The sequence below is a fragment of the Macrobrachium nipponense genome, chromosome 5 (genome assembly GCF_015104395.2).
Source record: "Macrobrachium nipponense isolate FS-2020 chromosome 5, ASM1510439v2, whole genome shotgun sequence".
Lineage (NCBI taxonomy): Eukaryota > Metazoa > Arthropoda > Malacostraca > Decapoda > Palaemonidae > Macrobrachium > Macrobrachium nipponense.
The window spans coordinates 142,646,484-142,673,983 of NC_061107.1; the positions used below are offsets into that span (position 1 = coordinate 142,646,484).

At 37.0% G+C, this 27,500-nt stretch overlaps 1 protein-coding gene and 1 long non-coding RNA gene across 2 annotated transcripts in view; one reads left to right on the forward strand and one right to left on the reverse strand.

Moving 5' to 3' along the window:
• LOC135215683 (uncharacterized) overlaps positions 1-2,942 on the reverse strand; it is a 124,113-nt gene extending 121,171 nt beyond the window's left edge. The window contains exon 1 of the mRNA XM_064250630.1: positions 2,761-2,942. The gene's annotated coding sequence lies outside the window, so the exon portion shown is untranslated. The remainder of the gene's footprint in view (positions 1-2,760) is intronic.
• Positions 1-27,500, forward strand: part of LOC135215685 (uncharacterized) — a 330,613-nt gene that overhangs the window by 292,977 nt on the left and 10,136 nt on the right. The gene's annotated exons all lie outside the window — the stretch shown is intronic.

Consider the following 27,500-nt stretch of genomic DNA (forward strand, 5'->3'; position numbering starts at 1 on the left):
TCGAAAGTGAAATGACGGACGAGCGCGCTGTGTTTAGAAGTCACGTAGAAATGATAGTTCTTGGGTATGTTATTTGGAATTGTTAATGGGAATACGGGGGATGAAGTGCTTGGTTAACGGAGAGGGAGAGTGCTATAACCGAGTTTCACGTAAGGCAGGTGTAGGACACTGTGAAGGTGCATCGGACATAGGGGTTATCGTCAGACTTTTGCAGTGATTAGAGAAGCCTTGCGCCAGCGACTATAGGTTTCTTTATCTCTCAAACCGTCTTCTAGAGTACAAATTATCTTTATTTTATGCATACCTCACTGCATCATTGTGTAATAAAAATAAAAAGCTTTCTGCATCTCAACTGGATTCCAAAGGTTGTATTCTCCAGACATTCAATGAAACCCTTTTTTGAAGCAAATAACTATGAGAGAGAGAGAGAGAGAGAGAGAGAGAGAGAGAGAGAGAGAGAGAGAGAGAGAGAGAGAGAGAGAGTAGAATCATGATGGGCTCCATCATAGAGAAATAAAACGTACTGATAGAAATACACAGTTACCCGAAGTTAAAGAGAACAAATGCGTTGAAAAAAAAATGATAGATGGAGGTAAAATCACATCGGGAAAAGACACAATAAGGGTGTCAGTTTTTTAATCACAGCGCGAATTCATTATTGGAAATTAACAATGATTTAACAAGACAAAACAATGATTTGCAAAGGAAACACAATGACTTGTAAAACTTGAATGGTGAATATGATGACCGCTGTAGGATTTGACTGCGACCTCTATGCGATATTATTGGGCAGACAAATCATTTTTCAAAGTCATACTGTTCAAAATCTGCAGCTCACTTTGATGACTAAATTATGTTACTAATCCTTGTCGTTTAGGCCATGAAGTCTAAAGTTTGCGTTTAATTTTGGGTTTTTCGCCACCGAGATCTTGAGGATTATGGTGAATGTTGTTGTAGTAGTATACATTTTAGTCTATGAGTCTGCATCATTTTTTTCATAATAAGAAAACCCGAAAAAACAAGAAAGGCGGAAAAAGCGACTGACACGGAAAACAAGAATGTCTTTGAACAGAAAACTCGAAGAAATCTAAAGGTATTTACAAAGGTGATCGAAAGCGAAAATGAGTAAATGAATACCGTTGACACCGTTGGCTAGTATGTTTGCCTAACTACAGACATATGAGTGTGCGCATGAGTTATGTGTGTGTGTGTGTTTCCTGACAGCAATTATACGGGTTTCTTGATGAAAATAAAGCGTCCTATTAGAAAATGTATGTGGCAGAGGGACTAGTGTCATTTAAAAACGGGTCTGAGATAATGGTGTGTAAGTCTACATGACCGTTCAGTACTATTTATGGATGGAGTGATGCAAGAAACAAGAGAGAGGACATTACATAAAAGAATGAAGTTGGCGGATGAGAAAATGGTTCGTGATTGAATTGTGGAATGATTGTTACATGTACTCCCGCGCTTCCTGTTCCCAGTGTTTCCAACAGTCTTCCTGCCCCGTTATCCAACAATTTCACAGCAAACAAGCAATTCGACAAATTGAAAAACAGGCGGACAACTGGGCCTTTGCTTATGTTACCTGCCGTTGACAGCAGACATGACTTGCCAGCCATTTTTATGTTCGCATAAATTACTGTCTTTGTTTTGAAGCTTTCACTGGGGCAAATTATAACAGGAATGCAATCAGCTGTAGGTCCAAGTACAAGAAGAAGCCGACTAATCTCATGTTGCTGGCTTATAAATAACGTTTCCCAGTTGTCGCCAATTCCCCGACATACCTACCACCCCCTTAAAACGTATCTTCTTTTAGGAACAGTCTGAGTTGTACCTCTATGCGATTGCGGCATGAATAACACACACACACACACACACACACACACACACGGTGTTACGCTTCCGGTTCTCATCAAGATCAGTAGATAAGGTTGCTAACTCAGCTGTTCTCAACTTCGTCGCTACCCACCACAATAACTAATTTTCACGTACCTTATTCACTATTTTGCACAGTGGGAAGTATTGAAATTTGCTGAAGTAATCCGGGGTGGGGGACATAATTCGTGTTTGAATACGGAGCTAAATTTTATTCTATGTCCCACTGAAGGTTTTTTCTCAACATTGCTCTCTTACTGACTCACATGACCCTCAGGACAACACTCATTCATTATGTGAGTATTAGTGTTTATATATATATATATATATATATATATATATATATATATATATATATATATACATACTTGAACATTCAATAATGAATAAGTGAAAGGGTACTCATCGGGAAAAATCTTAAAAATGAAATCGTTCAGGAATACTTCTTGGAAGCTGTCATGATGTTTACTCCATGGCATTGTCAACATTTAAAAGAATATGTATGTGGGATTTTGAAGCTATTTCAGGAACTCATCCTTATGTTGCTTAGAAAAGAAAAGGAGGGAGATGTGTGAATGCAAAAAGAGACAGATAAATTGTTGCAAATTCATCTGCAACCTGTTGATAATCCTACTATATATCATAGAACCACTTACGAGGCGCGATGCAAAATATTAATTTAAAAGTAATAATCTATGTATCTGATCATATTTGGTTTATAGAGTAAGCATTTTTAGAATATGTAGCACCCATTTTGTTACTGTATCTTTTAACAAAAGTAGGTGGTATTAGCCTGTGTATAATATTTTCTAGCTCCTTTGAAATAAGAAGACACATAGATAGAGAATTAAGATTTTAAAAATATAACTGAAGAACACTTACATTAAACTAATAAAGATCAACAAAGGCAGGGTCGCTGCAGCGAAAATCAATCCAAAAGAAGCTAAGCAACAAAAACACGTCACGTGAAAGTGTACGGATGAGGCTCTCAGTTGAGATGCACAAGCACCGTGGCTCGCGGAACCGAGTGTGGACGCCAAGTGCTGAACCGCATCTCGTATCGTATCGAGTTGAGGGAGACGGCGACCGTTGCAAGACGTCACTGCAACGCACGCACGAAGGAACTCACACGCGTGACGTGCCGGCCACCCCTGATTCTCCCCGGGTCCTGATTTCCCCCCAACTGCGACTCACGCTTGCGTGCGAACATGCACTTCGACGACGCTCCTACATGATTAGTTAAACAGGCAATCCTCTCATTAGGTTCATTTTGTGTGCGATTTTATAAAAGGCTTCTAATTCACTAGATTTTTAAGTCATATTTTTATATAAGTTTGTTGCTTGTTGAGGTAACGTATTACACAAGCACTCACAATCTCAGTGGACCGCTAATTTGACTCCCCTATTAGATGTACGTTCATACAAGAAGAAAGCAGTCCACGCACTTGATTTCTTATTAGCCTTGTGCATCAAATTTCACCAAGATGAAATTTGGAGAAACTCTTCACTGTGGGCGGAAATTACTTATCGGTACGAAGTTTACATAACGTGAGATCGAGGGGAGCGGGTTGAAGAATGAATTTCCTTCCTGAAAGAGGCTACAAATCCGAAACTAATGAACCGGGAAATCCATTTTCTTGAAAGGGAAGGTGAAAATATCAGAGACAAAAGTCGTTACGAATACGTGCGACTGGACGGAAGTGCAGGAAAAATTAATTAACGTTTTAATGACCCATTTGTATTAGGAAAAGAAATGAACGGATTCACTCTATTTCCATAGGAAATCGCCTTAGCTCCTAAAAATACCTAGCCCAAAGAACATAATTATCATAGTGTGGTAACATAGGACGGCAGTCACCCATAACCTAACTTATAAGTAAAATATAAATTGCGCAAAATAAACCTTTTATGTGATTCACAAATAGATATATGTATGTATATATACATGTGTATATACATATATACATGTATACATATATATGTATATATACATATATGTATACATATAAAACTATGATATATATACATACTGATATGTGTATAAATAATAGGATGCTACAAGGAAATTTTTTGACACTATATATTTTTGCCCTACGGATTTTAATGAAAAATGTGGTTTGGAGATGAAAAAGGTGTAGATAAAATTATCGTCAGGAATTTGATGGACTCGGAATTCCTTAATAGAATGAATCGTGTATCTGTAGAGAATTGATGAAATAATCTCAGATGGAGAAAGGCCGTATGAGATGCTTTTCGTATATTTAAGAACTGTGTTATCCAATACAAGTTCTCCCCGTAGGGGGATAGTACCGTCAGTGCACCTCATTCGGTGCATTGTAGGCATTACTTTAGGTTCTTTGCAGCGTCCCTTCGGCCCCTAACTGCAACCACTTTCATTCCTTTTACTGTACCTCCATTCATATTCTCTTCCTTCCATCCTACTGTCCACCCTCTCCTAACAAATGTTTCATAGTTTCAAACCTTCTACTATCAATTTCAGTTCCAGCGTTGAATGACCTTAGTTGCCCCAGTGCTTGGCATGATACTAGAAATCTGTATAAATCAAATGAAATAAAATCCAATGCAAGTTCTTAGTTGGAATTTACAGGAAAAAAAAAACAACTCAGACTGAAATATCGTACTAGCGTGCGATCAGTATTTGATATGAGTGCATACACCTTTTCGATTTAAGGATAAATTTCTAAGGAAAATAATAATATACTTGAAAATGATACCATGTATGGAAATTACGGAAGTTCCCTACCTAGATGAGATACTAACGGAAGGGAGAAGCGATGGCTTGGACGTGCTCTTGGCACACCCCCGGGGAGAATGGTAATGATAGATGCAGCTATAGACTCTGTGGTCGTCAGAAGACCCAAACTTACTGGGGTGAGAATTATGAGACGGGAGGCTGGAGATAAGTGGAGATCTGTGGTAGATAAACCACGAGAGGAACTTGAGAGCGAATTTCACAGAGGCCCTTTTTGTCGTGCGGCGGCGGAGGCGTCAATGATGTGGATGGTTGAGATTCCATGTATGATAAGCGAGAGACAACAGGCATGGCAGCGCGGCTCCTCTGGAGTGTGATCCTTTTTCTGATTTCTTGTAGCTGGGGCTCATTCTTACTTGGCTCTGTAATATAGAGTTTACCTGCCTCTGACGGATGTTGAAGCCAAAGTTGACGATGGAAAAACCCATGAATTCATTAACACCACTGATCGTTAATCCATACCAATGGAATTCTCAATTCATACTTTCAAATAGAAATAACAATAAAAAAGCTTGTGTGGCTGAAGTCCTGTGCCAACTCGGAGATAGTTGCATCCATGGTTAAACCCAATTCCATCAAGTCATTCACAGTGGAATGAAGCTATGAAAAATGATAGCTTATCCTATCAGAATGAATGTTATTAAAATTTTGACAAGCTAGGTCATTTATGTAGACGGACATTTGCTTTTTAAAACAGCGCGGAAAGAAATTTGACCACATATTTTAGTGATTTTCTTTAACAAACGAGATTTTGTAAGTGCGCGCAAGTTTTGGATTGATCATAATCTGTTCCAAAGGGTTATGCAAGTGATGACTACAACGACTGCATGCCAATTTCCTCTCTTCCAACGCTCTCCTTGGTCGATGGAAGTAAATATTCAAGTTCTCATATAAATAACTTGCCGTATTCAACGTAATGAGATGCATCCATGACATCCTTGACTATCGTCGTGAGTCCAGACTTGTTCAAATTTATTTTAGTGCTGCCTTTGGCTTGGTTAACCATAAAGCCCTTACATATAGGTTGGAACTCCGGTATAGACCTCGCTCACAGTACGTTCTGTGAAACCAGCCACATAGCGTCGTTGATGCTTATTTTATCTACTCAACATGAAAGTCTTTTGGGACCTTGGTTACTCTTAGCGTCAATAGCGAAAAAAAGATATATTTAATGGGATATGGGACTGAACTCAATAAAAGTCGTACCTCATTAATTAACCAATATCTTACTCCATGATTTAAAAGAAATATATATATATTTTGTCATGGGCAACACTGTATTTTATAATATTGGATATTTGACAATACTCTGTATTATTTCCGAATCCAAGCTTCTCCATAGCATTCAGAAATATATCCTGCACTGGGTATTACCGCCGTTACCACGAAGCATATATACAAGGTCGTATGAACTGGACGTTTTATCTTCCCAAAAAAGGTAACGATTATTTCATCTGTTACAGGAAGATATCCTCCAGTTAAGCCCATCTAACAGAAACTCTTACATAAAGTTTTCTCTCTAAAATAGAATTTTGAAACAGTTTTCTCTTGAGGGCAATTTACACTTCTTACAAAAATGACTTTCCAAGATATTCCTAGATATTAGGAGATTCTTTTTCGCAGCGTTCATTTTAAGATGTTATCCAGATATGCTGTAATTAGATTTTTCATACATTTATGAACATATTATAGTATTTAGCAATCATATGTCTTATGACCGATTAAATTTTTACCATCAATGCAATTTTAAACAGCGTTGGAAATTTTAGGCTAATGTTTCATAAGTGTAAAGTATGTTGCCATTCTATTATACGGCATGACTCCTTCGTCCTTAATATAGAGCACGAATACGCACTTCCGCCTATACGTGCATGCTCTCACACACGGAAGTTTACCTGCCCTCTCACGTACAATTGATGATGGAAATTCCATTTAATGTTTGCTGTCCGCAATCTGACCGACATGATCAAGCTTATGTTTGCGGGTATATCAAATGATTGGCACAATTAGTTTTCTTGTAAAGGTGTTATTATATTTAGCAGACACAGTTATATGCCCCTGAATGCTTTTTCAAAGATTTTTCAGTTTTACATAAGTATACACAGTTTTATCTGGGCGAGAAAAAACTGACGCTGGTTCTTGGGAAAATAAAGTAAGTGTAATTACTTAATTAGCAAGACTGATGATGGTGTACTTACTTAGCTAATAAGACTGATGATGATGACTAGCCGAAAATACTGAAGTGCATTTTTTGGAACTAAAACAAGTAGTGTACAGAGGTGAAAAGTGAAGATGAGCTTGCCGTTCTCAGTCAAACTGAAAGTCTTCCAGCTTTACGGCTGAGCCGACAACTGAATTTCATGGCCACAATTCTCTTACATAAAATTTTGTTATCGGGGGTTACTTCTTGTGAAATGATAATGTTGTAAAATCGTGATAATAATTCACTGTGATGGTCGTTCTTGTAAATCTGTTGAGCGGGGAGATGTCATCCCATTCAGTTGTTTTTCATTTCATGGCAGTTGCAGTAAAACAGATATTATCACTAAATTTCTGGAGGGCATCCTGCAACTATACAATCAAACCAGATTTACAGTGACTTTAAAAATCGGTTATAGTTAAGAAGAAGAGCTGCACTTTGGTAGATCTAATTATCTCCTTCAGAAGGGAGCCTGAATCAGTTCGTTTGTTTGCTTTGCTGTTTGTTTCTGTTTTTGGCTAATTACTTTGTTACTCTGGGTTACGCAGAAAATTGTGAGAATTTCTAGGAAGATTCCACCAAAAGATCGGCTTCGTGACTGATCAGTAGGTAGTAGTAAGTGGTTAGATATTGAGAGGGACATCACTGTAACATTTGGGGAGACGTGACCTTTTAAAGTTAGTCTCCTCAGCCTTCGGAGAGGTTTGTGGTCACTCAACACTTTTAACTTCTCCTGTTTTACCAGTGTTAGCATTATCATTATCATTGCTGTAACCAGGAGTGCCAGAACAGAATTGTTAGCAACGGTATCCATGATGTATTAAAGAAACTTCGAATTCATTGAGGTTATGAGGTGTTTCATGGAGTTGTTCTTGCGGACAGAGTATCAGGTCCGGTTCATCGAAGATTACATGTCTCGACATTGACCGCTGTTGCATGTTCTGAGGTTGCTAGATTACCTGTCAAATGACGTAAGCTCTATTTTTGGTCGTCTTGACGCTGACACCTTGAAGGCGTTAATGAACCACAAAGTCTTCAGATCTAAAAGTGTACTATTCGGTGTTATTTAAGGTCACTAACTTTAAACCGAAATATACAGAACGCCTTCTTTATTTTTGTTACAAACCACTAAACCAACACAAGTGAACCGCCTCCTAAAACATAAAACGTGAAAGGTTTACAACACGAGATGTCAATAAAGAGCGTACTTCTCTTAAGACCCACGACTACTATGAGATTCAGGGTCTCTGTAACACGGTTTTTTGGACTTTGCTCCTTGTCAAAGCATCGGATGTAGCTGAAAGTTGACATATGTATATTTTACAACCACACAAATTTTGTCAGCCTTATCAATAACCTAAACCCGATAGTTTTGATTTTTATAGAGTAAAAATGAACTAGCCGACGCCATGGCCAATGATTACGAGCCAAGAGTCGAAAAACATTCATTACGTAAGCAAGGTAAACAAACACCTTTTGCCCCGCCCATCCACCAGACAGAAATGCCATCGGCTCTGAAACCCAAAGACTTTATGAATGGTGGAACGAGACATAGATGTGGGTGGGGTATCAGTGCTAGCGTAGTAATACTACTGTATAGCAGTAGTGCCGCAACAGTATAGCAGTAATATACATGAATTAAACGTTTAGACCAACTGCTGGGATCCTTGAGGATCATTTAGCACTTCTTACAACTACTCGAGAAATTAGTTTTTACAGCCAGAAGTTAAATTTTCTAATCCAACAATGCCCATGGTAGCCTTCATTGTTATCCTGAATTATAAAGAGGCGAAAGTGGGTGGAGCCTCATGAAGTCACCATTCTGACGATAATTATTGGTGAAGGTTTAAAGCTAATATACGGTACCGGCTATTTTTTTTCAGTAAATAGGTAGATAGCTAATGAATAAAAATTGCTTGACATTAGATATAGCAGTTATCAAATCAAGCTTGTCTACTATGTTTTTGGTAATTACCAACTATTCCCTACATCTTGTCAATCTGATTGTGACCTATAAAGTAGACTGTAATTTCTTTGGAAACTTATTTTGGGAGTTAGACTAATAATCGAAATGTTTTTGTATTTATTAACATATTTTGTTGGTTTGTTCATTATGACAATTATCAGTGGGGAGGTTCCAGAGTTCATAAAGGTGTACTGCTTTGCTTGTATTTAAATTTGTATGTCATTGTTGCCAGAGGTTTAGCCTTCGTTACGTATAGCCAATCATCCATGAGAAAGAGGGAAGAAATGATGTCATAAGTTACGTAACGAGTGCGTTCGAAACCTTCTCTCTGAGTAAGTTGGCCCGTCTTCAAAAAGGTCACTTTTACACTTATAAGTTACCAAATTTATTCAACCTACGTAGTGCAGAATACATTCAAAATTTATGTGTTTGATATAATACGTATTCTGAATAAGCGTTATATTTATGAAATGCATAGATAATAAGTTATTGCGAAAAAACCGTGTTACAGAGGCCCTGAATCTCATAGTAGGTATGAATGAACTATACCACTTTCCGGCTCATGCAAGCTCATAATAATGGTATGACTTTTGTTACCTGCTCTGTGACCTTGACCGGTGAGGTCTAATGGTACTAGCTACATGTGTTAAGGGTTCGTAGTTGTTAGAACGCCAGAAATATGTGGCAGGTATGAAAAATCATCAAAACAATAAAGTCTATTCTCTGAACTTGAAGAAATCCTGATAAACATAATCCAAAGGAAATTACCGATAAAATATATCATTATACGAAGGACACCACAAATACGAGATATTTAAACCACCCAAAATCTGAGATCTCAACCTTTGACCTTTTCAAGGTAAAAGTGAATGAACTTGACTTTTGGAAATTAGCGTTATAATTCAGCAATAAGGAAAGAATAGCAGATGTAAAAAGATAACTTGTACTATTTCCACTGTCAAAAATCCCATCTCCCTTCTCCCAGTGGATTATATTTGTGATATCTGTGAGTTCCACGCCCAGTGATTTCATATCTCCCTACGACGTCACTGCCTACCTCGACCTCTGCCCTCCACGGCCACATCATATTCTTTCTTGACGAGAGCATCCGCGTCCCTGCGAACTACGTGGCTATACTACCCCATCCTGCTTTCTCTGACTTTTTCTATAACTCACCAAACACCCACCTATTTCTTATTTATTCACTTTCAATTGTTTCCAGCAAAGCCACTCCCAGGATTCCTCTCACCATTCTCATCCCTGTCCCATCCAAGGTTAACTCTTTTGTTGGCATTGGCAATGCCCAAGTTTCTGCACCATACAGCCGCACCGATCTGATCACTGTTTTGTAGACCGTAATACCAATTTTCAAAGAATCTTCGGTATTTCTACAGAAGCAATCTGCGGTGGCCTAGACTATGGCAATTGACGTTTTCCGATGTTGTTTTACTTACTGAACAAGAATTTAAAGTAATATTTATTCGGACGACTGTAATTAACCCCTAGGGGCCAGTACTAAACACGGCGAAATACATTGGACGTCCCAATCCCTAATGGATGTCGTATCCGCGGTTACGTTCCTTGCAGTTCGTGCGGGACTATTCTTTAAAATTACCCTGCAAGAAACGTAACCGCGGATACGACAACCACTAGGGATTGGGGCGGTCAATGTATTTCGCCGTGTTTAGTACTGGCCCCTGGGGGTTAATTAAGTCGTCCAAATAAATATTACTTTAAATTCTTGTTCAGTAGGTAAAACTGCATAGAAAAACCGCAACTGCCATAGTCTGGGCCGCCGCGGATAGGTACCCTAGATCTACCGAATCTTCTTAAAAGAGTCTCCCCTACAACCTGTCTCCACTCATAGGTGAATATCCAGAAACATCAGTTATAGGAAAGGTTAGTTTGATTACTGGAAACGAGATGTGAGAACCTTCAGAATTATAACAATGATTTTCTATCACAAAATGAGGAAATGAACGTTCAGGTTCAAAGTAATTTATCATAATAGACGTCGTGTTCTTGACATTACTCAAGTACGGGATTCTTGATAGAATTTTGTCAATAAAGTTATAAATGCAAACATGAGGTGTCCTTCTCAATTGCCGCTATTGTTCTCTGCGGTAGGAGAGAACATTTTAAAGCATTGAATTCCTGGTTTTTATTACACTTCGCTTCGTCTTGCTGATCAACGACGCGGTCTTTTCCCAGCCCTATCTATGCATTACACCCTCTCTCCTCTGCCGCCACCCCTCCACCCCTCCACCGGACAGCGAAATATATCCTCAAGATAATTTGGACAATACAGAAGCGAAGCACTTACTGAAATGACAGAGAGAGTTCCCTTTATTTACCTTGTGGAAATCATTGAAGGTTATCCATACAACAAATCAACTGAAACCCTCCGAGAGGAATTCGCCCTTTAATCATTATTTGAATGACCATCGAAGCTGCTGCCCTCTTAAACTTTATTTGGCTTCATTTTGCTCACTACTGGATCTTGTAATTTAGGATAGGTAAGAAAAGTTTAGATAAGTATTCACAAATGTAAATCTTGTCTGGTTGGAGATATTTATCTAAAAGAGAAAAAGAATATGTCATCGTTCAGTCAAGTCATAAAGTAAATAAGTTTTCTGAGGTCTATTATCTTTAATACTAGTTGCAGCGGTGGATATTGTTCCTGATGGGTTGCTATAAACAACAAAATACTCGAGGCTAACGCAAGTTTTAGCACTTAAGATTATACTCAGTCGCACATATTGCGGTATCGTTCAACTCTACGATAGAAGCGATTGTAAATGAAAAGCGCTGTTACCAGTTGCATCTAGGCAACTGTCTCGTTTCAGACGCATCAACAGCCTGAAAAGACAGTTCATGCCTGACTATAATGATAGCATGATTCTTGAAACAAGTAGCATTTTGACTGAGCCTAAGGAAATACGGGGCATCTATAGTCTACTTCCAAGCAATGCTTACCAAACGGTGCGTCCACACGTCAGTCAAATGTGTCGTCGTCAACACACACACATCGAAAACTTATCACATGCATATCACAAACAGGTTGAAAACGAGTCTACTTCTAGAAGTGGAAAATAAAACTATTACTTGTGGGGGATAATTTAACGAAGCACCGATGTGTGTTTATGCCAAGTTTTACCGTAGTGTGGATGCGCTCTATTATGCTTCTAAACTTGAATTCTGTTCCTACGAGTAGAAAAGAAGATATTTTCATTTAAATTTAATTTCAAGTCGGATAACCAACGCTCTAGACCCAGTATAAACCAACATAGCCGATCACGTGAATGAAAGACTGACAACCAAACTTCGTGAGATATGGGTACATTATATTATTGACATTCTGAAACTCATATAATCTATACTGTACTTTTTCAGAAACTTTTACCAAAATCTTTTTGTCTAACAGTAAATAATGTACTTATTTACTTATTGCATAGCATATGCCTTAATACAAACGCCACTATATGAAATTATGCGTGCAGATAAATATGAAACAGGTAAACGACAGATCCAAATGTAAAACTGTACTAATAAAACTAAAAAAATCCCTGTGTTTTGGTGGCTTCTGTGTTGCTATCTTAGTTTTGAGAATGGAATTAGTGTATCTTGAAAACAAAAGTTTATCATTTTTAATACAAGGTTACGAACATTTCCATCGTTGCATTCTTGCAGTTCCCCACTGAGCATTGACTCGCGTATAATCTGGTATATTTCAAAGTTTAGAGGGCCTTTGTACATTAGATGGAGCTTTATATTAAGTAACGCGCGCACATGCTGCATGGGAAAACTGAATAACAACCGATAAACTCTCTCTCTCTCTCTCTCTCTCTCTCTCTCTCTCTCTCTGCTGTTAAGATAGTTGTTCAGATAGTTGCTTCAGATACGTTGCTCAACATTTTTGACATTTTATATATCGTCTCCTCCTCATTCCCCATTTGCATAGGAGCTGAACTGGGCTTAAAGGGCATTAGGAGTGTCAGTGTTCATCACAGCGACCTCAAAAACTATTGATTAAGACACTAATATCGGTCGTTTTTTGCATCTTAATTTTCACCCCCTTCTCACCCCCCCTTTCTATCAGGGCAGAACTTGAGCTTTAAGGACATCACAAGTGTCACTGTTTAATTCAGCTACCTCGAAAACTATGGTTTTTAGACGCTGATGTCTGTCGGTTTCTTTTATTCGTACGTGTCACTACCTTCCCACCCCCCCACCCCTTTGGTACCAAGGATATCTTAACCCCTATAGTATGCTTTTCCAGATAGTAAGTCAAGCGCCTCGTGGCGTGGTTGGTATGGTATTTGCGTCCCACCTCGGTGGACGCGGGTTCGATTCTCGGCCATTCCATTGAGGAGTGAGAGATGTGTATTTCTGGTGATAGAAGTTCACTCCCGATAAGTAATAGGGTTTTTTTTTTTTTTTTTTTTTGCTAAGTCTACGCCCGTTTCAGGGAAGTTCTTCCCACGCCCACCCCGTCGGTGTTGAGTGAATTCTTATTCTTTTCTAGATAGTAAGTCATATGTATACCAAGTTTGATTAAAATTGCTGGAACACATTTATATATAATACATATATATATATACATATATATGTATATATGTATATATATATATGAATATATGATATATATATATATATACATATATATATGATATATATATATATATATATATATATATATATATACATACATATATATGTATGTATATATATATACATATATGTATATATATATATGTATATATATATATACATATATATATATGCATATACATATATATATATATATATATATATATATATATTTACTATCCATACATATATATGTATGTATATATATATACATATATATGTATATATATGTATATATATACCTACTATATATATGCTATGATATATATATATATATATATATATATATATATATATATATATATTTTGCCTGTATTGTGTACAATTTGCAGAGCTTGGTGCCTGCAAATTGTACACCAATAGGCAAAATTTTTTGCAAAATGTACACATTTGGCAATTATCCACATTTTGCGTAACATATATATATATATATATATATATATATATATATAATATATATATATATATATATACACCCATTAAGCTACAAATGCCCTTTAATATCTAATTCGCTCTACCTCAGAATTAATATATTTTCATATATGTTAACTGAAGGGCAATTTTTAGTTGATGATAATTTCGTCGGCTCCCGGGCACGGGCCTAGGAACCCAGAAATCAGGACGTACAGTTATTAAAGGACATTTGTAGCTTAATACGTATCTACGTGCGACGAAAGCACTACACAGTTCTCAAGGTCGAGGAGTGTTGATGCCGACTGCAAAACAACGAATACCTCAGCGGGACAGGGATTTGTAGGTGAGAGGCGGCATTAACTTATATCCTCTCCTGGTAGCTGTCTGGTTAAAGGTGTTCCACTGTATGTCCTGATTTCTGGGGTCCTAGGTCCGCGCACGGGAGCCGACGAAATTATTGTGAACAAAAAATTCCCCTTCGGATAACATATATGAAAATATATTAGTTCTAAGGTAGAGCGAATTAGATATTAAAAGGACATTTGTAGCTTAATTCGTATGTATATATTATATATATATATATATATATATTATATATGTGTATATATATATATATATATATATTATATATATATATTATATATATAAATATATTATATGTGTGTATATATATAGATATATATATATATATATATATATATATATATTATATATATATACTATATATATATGTATGTAATGTATATATATATATACACATATATATATCTAATATCTATATATATATATATATAGATATATATCATACTATATATAATATATATATATATATATCATACATAGATATATATATATGTATATATAATATTTGTACATATGTGTGGGTGTGTTTGTGTATGTATTATTACGTAATTACTCAGTCATGATACTAGTCTCTGGCTCTAAAACCGGTCCGCCGCTGCCCATCGGCCAGGTAGAGGTCTCTCTCTCTCTCTCTCTCTCTCTCTCTCTCTCTCTCTCTCTCTCTGTATATTAGTAATAGTGCAATTTTAAATAAATTACCGTGTAGTTGTGAGTACATGGATTCCATCAGAGGTCGTTTCAGAACTCTTAAAGACGAGAGCAAAGACATCTCTTAATTCTTCATTATAATATTAATAAAAGATTTTTTTTGGAGCTGAAAAATCAACAAATTACAAATGGAAACCATTTCCATCTAATCCATATTTTATACAAATTGAGAGCTTCCTTAATTTCCCTTATCGTACCATTTCTTACTCGAACCTCCGATTTGACTCCTAAGAGTGTTTTTAGACCTTTTGTCTGAAGTCGACAATATCTGTTAGATATGGTCTCCTTGTCATTCCATAATTTAACTCAAATTTATGATTCTTTGTAGTATAAGATGCTAGTAGTTTTACGAAACCACGACATAGACAAAAATTTTATCCAATCATTAAAGAAATCCGGATTGTACATAATCCGGAAAGATTTCTTGAGAGAGAGAGAGAGAGAGAGAGAGAGAGAGAGAGAGAGAGAGAGAGAGAGAGAGAGAGAGAGAGAGCATTGGCAAGATAAAGGAAGAATTTATACTTGGCGGTAAAAGAAAAAGCACTACTTGCTGCTTCTTTAGTTCCAGGCTGGTCACTTGGGTATTCAAGTGGAAACTACAATATAATTCAACCACTGCTAACAAATGAAAGACATCTATGGTCCCCCAGTAAATCCTCGTCTCTAATAATATCGAGACACAAGCATGTGGTATGTGTGTGTGTGTGTGTGTGTATCAGTTTGCCGTCTTTAACAGCTGGGTATAAAATAGCTAGATGATATGGTTTCCAAGCTCGAAAGCAGTCTAGTAGGGGTCACGAAGAGAAGGCTCGTCTCTAGGGAATATTCATCTCAAGGGTAGATGAGATATGTCAGAGATTTCAAAGAGACCGAAAATGCTTTGACTTTTTTTATTTGAAAATCTGAAGATCATGAGTATGAAATTCTATATTTGAAAAAATAATTATTTGATTCAATTATAATAATTATCATTTCTATCATTATTATCATATTTTTAGTATCATAGTTTTGACTCTAGGAGGGAGACTGTTATTAATATCTTCCTTTTTTATAGTAGTGGATAAAAGGAAAGATAATTAGAGGAAACTTGATCCAGTAACAGAATAGTAGGAAGTAGGAGCAAAAATCAAACGTGAGCCCTGAAGTAACAAAAAATGAGAAACCCTTACTGTACATGAACTAATTTTCTGTTATATCTAAAACTAGGCGTAATTTTTTATTCCATTTGAAAATCTACATCCATCTAGTTGTGACTGTAAATTGCCTTATTCATAGTTCTTTAATCTTATAGCTAACCGGAATCAAGAATCAGCTGTTTTCGCCTTTTGCTCATATGATGACGCAAGAAAAAATTGGCTTTGTGTGATGTCATACTATACCATGGAAATAATGGAATGCCTGAACTTGGTCCCTTGACCAACCCATCACGCCTCAGGTAGCTGACCTAAATAACCTTCGAACTCGCTAAGTTATCTGCCTCGGTAATCAAACTGCAGTACTGTTCCGCCAGCGTGTGCGAGAGAGCTTACGTCAGAACTTACTGGACACGTGTGAAGTTTTTGCTGTGGGGGAAAAAAAATCAAATATAAATCACTAGGAAGTCCGTGATGCCGGAAAATCGAGCAAGGAAGCTGATCTGGGATGACCGCATCTTCGTGTGCCAAGTGACCTTGGTGCATTTTGAGTCCGGTCGAGTCAGAGAGGAAAGAAAGAAAATATCACGTTTGTGGAGCATGGAGTATTTCGTATGATGAATGTGGAGAGTCTTCACCGTGTTTGTGATTCCTTTTCCTAGATTCGTTTACATGAAAGATTTTGCTTTTCATGTTTGTTTATGGGTTGTTTTGAATTGACTGCAAAGTAACGGATTTTGGTGAAGTGCAAGGAACAAAAACCTTTGTCATTATTAACATTTAACTTTCTAAGTCAGTCATATTTGGGTGATATTTAAATGAATTATAAAGTTGATAAACAGATACAAATAAAGAAAACATAGCGATGGTTATCTGTAATATTATGTAATACCGTTGATTAGGCAAACGCTTAGTCATTGGCCATGACGGATTTGACATCCTTGTGTTTTAGGAAACTCTTTGAATAGGCTGATATGATTTCTCCTTTTATTCATAGGTCTCAGCTTTACTCTAAATCTCTCGTGATTTTAAGATCTGCCCAAGAAAATCGACATTTCAGTGTTCATCAAATCGTGACTTGATTTTTAGGTCATAATATTGCCCACATATACGTGAACTGTTTCGGTCACAATGTTGCCCCCTATATCCGTGAACTGTTTCAGTCACAATATTGCCCACATATCTGAACTGTTTTAGTCACAATATTGCCCACATATCCGTGAACTGTTTCGGTCACAATATTGCCCACATATCCGTGAACTGTTTCGGTCACAATATTGCCCATATATCCGTGAACTGTTTCAGTCACAATATTGCCCACATATCCGTGAACTGTTTTAGTCACAATATTGCCCACATATCCGTGAACTGTTTCGGTCACAATATTGCCCACATATCCGTGAACTGTTTCGGTCACAATGTTGCCCCCCATATCCGTGAACTGTTTCAGTCACAATATCGCCCACATATCTGAACTGTTTTAGTCACAATTTTGCCCACATATCCGTGAACTGTTTCGGTCACAATATTGCTCACTGTTATGACCCTTGTTGGGCCGGGGTGCAAGTTCTTTTGCACAAGAATAGAGAGGACAGTGATCTTTACCAAGTATCCAGATAAATTCAGTCAGCGGAGACAAAAACACACAGGAAAACTCAACAATATTTATTAACAATCAAAGCAAAAGAATAATAAAGTCAGCCTTGTGACTATACCGGACACAACTTAGTCCTTACTACCCCCGTAGGAGTTCCTAATCACTAATACTAAACCCTAGACAGAAAATATTGAGAGATAAACTAAATAAATTAGTAAAATGGGCCCAACACCAACATAAATATAAACCAATACCTATCACTAAGCAGAGAGGAAAGAAGTAAGAGACCAACAGGGGGAAAACTTAATTCTCCTACCTACAATTATAAACTAAATCTTAAATATAAAAAGTATCAACATCTTAATAGATAATACACAAGAAATAATGAAAATTACAGCATCACTCGTGGAAAGATATACACTGATTGGCATATATATATATATATAACATATATAATTAATTATATATTATATATAATTATATATACATATATATTAAACCTAAAAATGTACGCAAGAGCTTCTCACAACTGAATAAGGGATGAATGATTCCCAAATGATTCAGGATAAACAGTTTGCCTTGCTGTAGGCCGAAATAAAGGGGAGCCGTGATCTCTTACACTCTCTGGGACAATGCCACGTACCAGGCCAATACTCAGCTATCTGAAGGGCGTGCAGCTACACAGGTCACCAATACCATGGGGAAGGAGTCTGTCGTACTCCCGACCAAAAACACAAGGGAAATTCCCTACCTGGTAGCAACCGACCCTACTTGCACCTTCACGGGCCTCAATGCCCCCACCGCTGCAGCTCAGAAGGACGTTCCGTAGGCAAACGCAGTGATGTCCCTCCCACGTCCACTCTGTCGGGATCCAGCGCAGATATCAGAGCCCGCAGGACAGTACACACAGTAAGGGGGAAAGTCACCGCAGATGGCAGAAATGCCCCTGCGCCTTCAATACTGACGACGACGAAATCCTTCGAAGGGCGATTAAGAAAAATATGCCAGCTGCACAACCATGCGGGGAGAATAGCGAGCCCGAACTGTTCCCCGGGAAAAGTTGTGCTCCTCCAATATCCTCACTGGTGTCATTTTCACCAACCACCCGAAAGATAAACAAAACAAAAAAACTAGCATTAATAAGATGCTCACAAACATTTAACAAGCGGGGAGGAGGTTTAACAAGCAGTTCGCTTGAGCTCAGCCGAGACCAAAGTAAAGCTTAAAACTAAAACCTTAAAAACTAATTTCCTTACGCTAATTTTATATACAACAAAATATAACAAAAAGCAGTAACAAGGATGAGATAAAGAAAAAGCAAAAGCAATGCCAATTACGTTAATACATGATACTCACATATCCATGAACTGTTTTGGTCACACTGTTGCCCACATATCCGTGAACTGTTTTGGCCACATGGTTGCCTACATATCCATGAACTGTTTCGGTCACACGGTTGCCCACATATCCATGAACTGTTTCGGTCACACGGTTGCCTACATATCCATGAATTTTGTTTTCGGTCACACGGTTGCCCTACATATCCATGAACTGTGGGTCGGGGTCACAATATTGCCCACCATATCCGTGAACTGTTTTGATCACCCGGTTGCCCACATATCCATGAATGTTTCGGTCACACTGTTGCCCACATATCCGTGACTGTTTCGGTAACGATATTGCCCACATATCCATGACTGTTTCGGTCCACACTGTTGCCCACATATCCGTGAACTGTTTCGGTAACGATATTGCCCACATATCCATGAACTGTTTTGGTCACACAGTTGCCCACATATCCGTGAACTGTTTCAGTCACATGGTTGCCCACATATCCGTGAACTGTTTCGGTCACAATATTGCCCACATATCCATGAACTGTTTCGGTCACAATATTGCCCACATATCCATGAACTGTTTCGGTCACAATATTGCCCACATATCCGTGAACTGTTTTGGTCACACGGTTGCCCACATATCCATGAACTGTTTCGGTCACAATATTGCCCACATATCCGTGAACTGTTTCGGTCACAATATTGCCCACATGTTGGGGCACAATATTGGGTGCCCACATAGCCGTGAACTGTTTTGGTCACAATATTGCCCACATATTCGTGAACTGTTTTGAATACAATAATTTTGTGTGCCCACATAGCTGTGAATTGTTTCAGTCATAAAATTACCCACATATCCGTGAACTGTTTCGGTCCAAATAGCCATGAACTGTTTTAGACACAATATTGCCCACATAGCCGTGAACTGTTTTGAATGTGATATTGTGTTCCCACATAGCCGTGAACTGTTTTGGTCACAATATTGTGTGCCCACATAGCCATGAACTGTCTCGGTCACAATATTGCCCACATATCCGTGAACTGTTTCAGTCACAATATTGCCCACATATCCGTGAACTGTTTCGGTCACAATATTGCCCACATATCCGTGAACTGTTTCGGTCACAATATTGCCCACATATCCATGAATTGTTTCAGTCATAATATTTCCCACATAGCCGTGAACTGTTTCGGTCACAATATTGCCCACATAGCCGTGAATTGTTTTGGTCATAATATTGCCCACATAGCCGTGATTGGTTTCGGTCACTTTATTGCCCAGATAGCCGTAAACTGTTTCGGTCGCAATATTGTCCACATAGCCGTGAACTGGCAAGCATATTGACTGTAACAGCCGAGATGCAGTATGTGTGAGTGCAAACCTTTGACTGTTGAAGCCTACTGGTCATTTTGTATGCTATGGAGAGATTATATGATGAGGTTAAAAATCTGCAAGTTGGGAAAGGTGCCATTTTATAAGTGACTTTCAGATTTAAAAACCCTTGACAGGATTAAAGGGACACGTAAATGCAGTTTAGCGCTGATTTCCTTATAATCTTCCCGCTGCTTCTGTCTGAAAGGAGTTGCTGCAAGCAAAGGAAAAAATTAAGTATTCTCATTTCTTTAGGTGCAGTAGATTTCAAGCGCCCTTCAGTCAAATGTCAGTATCATCGATACTGAATGTAATATCAAGATGATCCGAGGATATTTGTATTTTGATATTCTTATCTGTGCGGAAACAAAATAGAAAAAGATAGGAGAAAATATCAAAGAAAATATGTAGAAGAAAGACTGACCAAATGTTCATGAATCTGGCAAAAATAATTGCCTGCATGCACGAACTAGTCTTTCAGAAAATATTCGGATTTCCAGTCAATAAAATCAATTCTCAATACAATAATAGCTTATGGTTGTAGGAAGTTTGTGAATGAAGAAGATAATCTCTTTTTGATAAATTGGAAGCGTTTCCGTGAATTAAGAATGAAATCTGTTTTGGGAATTTAAGAATAAAATCTGAATTGGGAATTTAAGAATGAAATCTGGATTGGGAATTTAAGAATGAAATCTGGATTGGGTATTTAAGAATGAAATCTGGATTGGGAATTTAAGAATGAAATCTGGATTGGGAATTTAAGAATGAAATCTGGATTGGGAATTTAAGAATGAAATCTGGATTGGGAATTTAAGAATGAAATCTGAATTGGGAAAGCGGTCTCATTTTATTGTTATTTTTATGTTATTGGTCTCGTTTTGATAATCATATAATAAAGCCGTTTACCAAGAAACTGTTTCCTTCAATAGCTGGTTTATCAAGGAATAAGACGATTAGTGAAAGAATGTATAAATTCTTCTTCAGTAATTATCTCCCTGTTGCCCTCTGACATTACTGTCGTTTAATTTTTCATTTTCCTCTAGCAGTCCTTCCCTGCATATCAGATATGGAGTTCCTCCATATTTCGCGTTTGGACTTCTCATTCGTAATCTGATTAAGTCTTATGTCAAAATGCAAGTTAATTCGTCTAATCAGTGACACCAGCCCAAATTTTTTTCTTATCTTTTCTCCCCTGCGAGTTGGAATCTCCGTCTCTTTCCTGTTGAAAGATACAAGACATGCCGTGGCCAGCCATGTCTTCTGGCCACCTAAGCATGAGCATTATCTGTTTCATATAACTAAACGGAAGGCGCTTTAGCCTTCCATTAACGCCACCTTCTGCGCAAACGACTCTACCCGCCTTTATCTCATGTATGATCTTGTACATAGGCTACTGAGTGTTAGGTTCCCCCATTCCAGCAGCATTGCATTGAAGCCTCTCAGGCAGTGCTTTTTCCTACCTTTCTTCCTTCCAAGGCTTCCAAATTGTACACATTTTTCACTTTTCATTAACCTATAATCCTTCATCTTTTTTCCTCTTGACTAAACGCCTCAAAATATTCTTGGCAATTGCTTCTCCTAAGACCAAACTTTTACCACACCACATATGCTGACCAAAATATTGATGAGTTCATTTCTTCCCTTTTAGTAGGTGGTTCCAGAAAGTGCAATCCTGATAATTTACACTTTAGATTATGTGTTTTGCGTGTTAATCCTATAGTCTCCCCTCTATTATCATAGACCATTTAATCACAGAATATCTGCTTTTCTTAACTTGCTTACTTTTCGTTTATAAATTATTCTTTCTCTTCGTAAAGTCAATAAAGATTCTTCTCGGACTTGTCTATTTCTGTGTATGGCTGACGGAGCAACTTTTATTTTCGCTTACTCGGGGAGTAAGCCTACAAAGTACTTTGTTGTTGCTGCTGTTGGCAGTTAGGAAAGGCTTTTGGAAACTCCTAAAAAGGTCAGAAAAAGGTGTTTCACTTCGAGTTAAAGATAAAGGAATGTCAGGATAGGATATTTGTCATTTATTTATTAGATGGAAAATGTAAAAAAAATAAATAATGTGCATGTTCAACAGTACAAAAAATTTATTTTAATAGAATATAGGTTATTTATTTTAATTTTCGTTGGTGAAACGCTTCATTTAACCATAGATTTTACCACGCGACCCGAGTAAGCTGGAGGTCGGATCACACTTTGTTCCATTTCGAGTGTTCTTATTCTGGTATCTGTTCTCTCCTTTGTCTTTGATGTTTTGAAAGTGTTCGCCAGGGCCCTTAGATAAAAATATCCAAGGACAACCTCTGTATTATGACTTCACTCTTTCTCTGTAAATTCATGAGTCGTATTTGACTAACGTGTTTGTTATATATGGCAGGGCTCGAGTTGCCTTTTTTTCCTATTGTTTTTGGTCTATTACAGTGATCTGTAATTTATTTTGTCCTCATTTCTTAATCATCGACATCATCCCTATTTTACTCATTCATGTGTAAATAATTCTACTCCTCCTAGAAACATTTCGTGTTAGTTTCAGCCATCTAGTGTGATGCTCTCATGTCTGGATAGCATTTCAGAAAAGACGAGAAAACTACTTTGACTTGAGTTTCCAACACCATTTTTGGTTCACATTCTCATTCTGCCATATTTTTTCGTGTTCACAAATATATTTAAGAATTTAAATAGGATGATACAAGAGCTGCTTTGTGGCGCCACTCAAGAGTGGCGAGGATGTGGTTTCCCTTAGGTTTCCATTGTTTATAACCTATGTCGAGCAAACGAGCATCTGTGGCAAGCGACCGTGGTGAGCTTTCACTGATCCCCGCCACTGTGTGTCGCTACTGACCCGCGTACACACGAACTACTGTTCTAAGTCGCAGACAAATAGTTGAAGAGTGAACATGTCATCAATTTTGCTCCTTGATTATTATTATTACCCCATGGTTACAATCGATGTAGATCGGTTCATTATTGAGATCGAAGATCGACCATCGATATGGGACTTACGCCGCAATGACGACAGAAATAAAATTGCAAAAGCCAAAGATGTGTTGTATCTTTGTGTCTGGCTTCAAAGAAATTAATTGTCCAGGAAAAAGCAGATATTTCTCTTTATTATAAAGTCCACATGAACACCAAGATATATATGATATGATATATATATATATATATATATATATATATATATATATATGTGTGTGTGTGTGATGTGTGTGTGTGTGTGTGTGTGTGTGTATCTATCTATCTTATGCTGTTCAGTTTTTATGTGGACTTTTTATTAAAGAGAAATACATACAAATGCTTTGTCCTCAGAGTCCATACTGAAACGGAGGACCGAGTAGCGTGACACAGTGGCATGTACCCAGACATAATGGCTTAAACAAGCCACTGAGTGGCGCCACTCTGTGGCGACCGCAAAGTGGCTAGTGTACTCGCGGCCTAGTTAGAAATAGGTAATAGCATGCTTTGAAGGGTAGTATCACTGCGCCATGCATTTATTTCTCAGAACAACTTTAGATTTATTTGAACTCATCTAGCCTCATAGAGTGGTGTTCCTGTATTGAGTAGCTCGTCAAACATTATTTTCATTCACTTCAGTCCAAGGTTTTCCTTCTAGGAAAGCCCGTAGTTCTTGTTTCCAACTTGCACAAGCTTCACCTCCATCAAGCACAATGTAAATTGCTTATGGCTTCTACTGTGGCCATTACCGTTTTCCACTTGTAGTACTTATCAATTAAACAGATATTGAGTTGAGTGAGAAACCCAGTGGTTAACAAATCTGAGCCTTGCTTTATACCACATATACAAATTGACAGTGAGCACGTATGGGTCTCTATAAACCGAGAATATTACGGGCGACATGATTTTGGAAATTTCTCACCAATTTTGTGACACAGTAAGAGAACAGAAATCAAGGTCGATGGATAAGTCCCAGTTATCTCTTTCTCATACCCGACAGGCTGTGGTTCGGATACTTCATAACTAAATGATTATGGCTATATATGTATTCGTACATATATATATATATATATATATATATGTGTGTGTGTGTGTGTGTGTGATGTTTTTATATTTATACTATTATATATATACATATATGTAATTGTATGCAAATGGTCTATTTCTTTTGCATTACCAAAGTTTGTGTTTCTATAGATTTCTTCGCTTCCCTACGAATTAAGTTTCTTTTGTTATGTGTATATATATATATATATCTATATATATTATATATCATAAGTATATATTTATATTTATTTATTATAATATATTTATATAATATACTATTATGATATATATATATATATATATATAGATATATAATATATATTTATATAATATTATATATATATATACATCTCTCACACACATGTTTATTATATATATATATATATATATATATATTATATATATATATATATATATATGTGTGTGTGTGTGTGTGTGTGTGTTTGTGTGTGCGTATATAGAATGAGAGAGATGTAAAAAAAAATTTGTGCAATTTTCTGGTGAATCATACAAGAACAGTCCAGCATATAACTGTTTAGAATAAAGGAAAAGCAGCGAAATTCGGGTGTGGTTTTGTTCTCTTCTGCTATTTTAGGAAAAGTGAAGGTCTATTGGTTTAATAAGCCTCTGAAGTGGCCTTCTAAAATTGCTCTCCACTTCACTCCCTAAAAATGGGAAGGTTACACGTGTTATTATTTTCATATGAATGATTCAAGTTAGCTCATGAAAACTGTGAAGGCAGTATGTTGATTATATCCTGACGTAATAATAATGAAAGTAATCAAATACATGTAGTCGATATCAAGTGACCTTGTGCGGTAAATTGTTAAAATAATTACTTATGACTTTTTAAATGCTTTGTTAACTTGAAGATTTTACTCCGCGGTTCTATCGAATTGACTTTTTTCCTGGCATTTCTAAGAAAGGTTTCAAGAGAAACAGCAGCAAAATAAAAATGTTAAAAGCGCTGTTCCATAGTTGAGCTTGATGAACACTCTTAGTTTATTCCAGACCCTTTATAATTGTCTTTATGACATATTTAGTACTTGTTTGGGTGTGAATGGAAGTTGATTAGTAATTTCGAGCTCAGAGACAGCCTAACCTAGACAACGTGGGCTAACCTTGGTCGCCGTTTCCTTCCGCTGCCGAGACATGCAAAATTGACATGTACCTGTTCCTACAATGCAGAATCCATTGCCATTTACTTCTATTTTCCTATCTCACAATAGTTTTCTCCATGTGATAATTAGATTTTTTTTTTTAGGACTTTTTGGCTTAAGTATAAGTTCTCCAACTGGGTTTGAGAAGTACATGACAGTGATATCAGTAAAGGAAGATTGCACAATGCTTGGCCAGAATCTGATTATACGTTAGATCCCCAACATGCATAGTAGCTGGGTTGTGGGGACTGTAGCAAAACCGCAAAGACTCGTGTCAACAAGAAAAGTCTCCTTAATCACTGAGAAACGGAAAATGCATGGACGAACTTACTAGACGAACGTCGGGTACCTTAAGGTAATTCCATGCGGCCAGTATTCAGCAGAATTACTTTTTATTAATTTCTAACTCTGACATGAAAGGGTTGAATATAATGATAATAATTACGTATATACACAATTTACCTCATGGCCATATGCAGATAAGGAATGCTGATATAATGAAGAAAGTACATGGTACATTGATAAGTTATATAAATGATAGCAGGTGCATAAACCTTTACTGTATCACGTACGGGTGTCTTATAAGGTTGTATTAGATATATGTATATATATTATATATATATATATATATATATATTATATATATATATATATATATTCCATTGTTCACAGGGTAAAAAAGTACTAAAACATGACGAGGCCTATATATATATATATATATATATATATATATATATATATATATACTCATACTTTATATACACATATATATACACACATATATATATGTATATATATATGTATATATGTATGTATGTATATATATATATATATATATATATATATATATATATATATATATATATATAATATATGCAGAAGCCAGGTATATGTCGTACCTCTAAGTAAATGGGGATAATCCACAATGAAGTATTCCTCTTGTAGTTTAAAATATATATTACTTGTAGGATTAGCTTTCGACCATCACTGTGGTCTTGTTCACTAAAAGTGTATATGTCACCTCAAGGATTGGTTGTGCTCTTTCCCTTGTCAGTTACCTGAGGTATATCACACTTTAGTGAACAAAACAGTTGAGGTCGAAAGCTAATCCTATACAAGTAATATATATTTTAAATACAAGAGGAATTTACTTCTTGTGGATTGTATCCCCATATATATATAATATATATATATATATATATATATATATATATATATATATATATATATATATGCACAAGAACTGAAATTGATATATCCTTCTCTGTAGTATCAAGGTTTACGGTAGCCTCATTTAACGTAACGCGATTTAGAAATCATTGTTTTCTGAACTAACATATCCAGACTTAAAGGGGAAAGAGAATTTATGAGAATTTATATGCATATAACATAATAATAATATTACTATAATGGGCGTTACGTCTGTCCGTCCGTCTGTCATTCAATCATGGACAAATGGCTGGTCCAATGGACATGAAACTTGGCAGGGTTATAGTGGGGACCCCTAAGATGGTTTGTAATGGGGTTTCATCCTACTTCCCCTCCTCCGAAGGGGGTGGGGGTGAGAAAAGTTTCCCTGAAATGGAGCTAGTTCTGCCCGCGAAACGGGGCTGGTTATTCCTGTAGACTTAGTTACTTTACGATTTTACCTTACATAATTTCTAGATGCATATGACACATCATTTGGAAAATAATACTATAGGGTAAACATCAATGACATCAAAGAGGGTGGAGTTTGTGAAGGGGGTTGACAGAGAGAATGAGAGGGAGAGGAAGAGAGAAAAAAAGACAGGGAGGGTTAGAGAGAGAGAGACAGACGGGTTAGAGACAGACCGAGGAGACAGACGGAGGAGAGAACGAGGTGCTTTGACAGAGAGAGAGAGAGAGAGAGAGAGAGAGAGAGAGAGTTGGTATTAGTGAGAAGAAAGAGACAGAGATGGT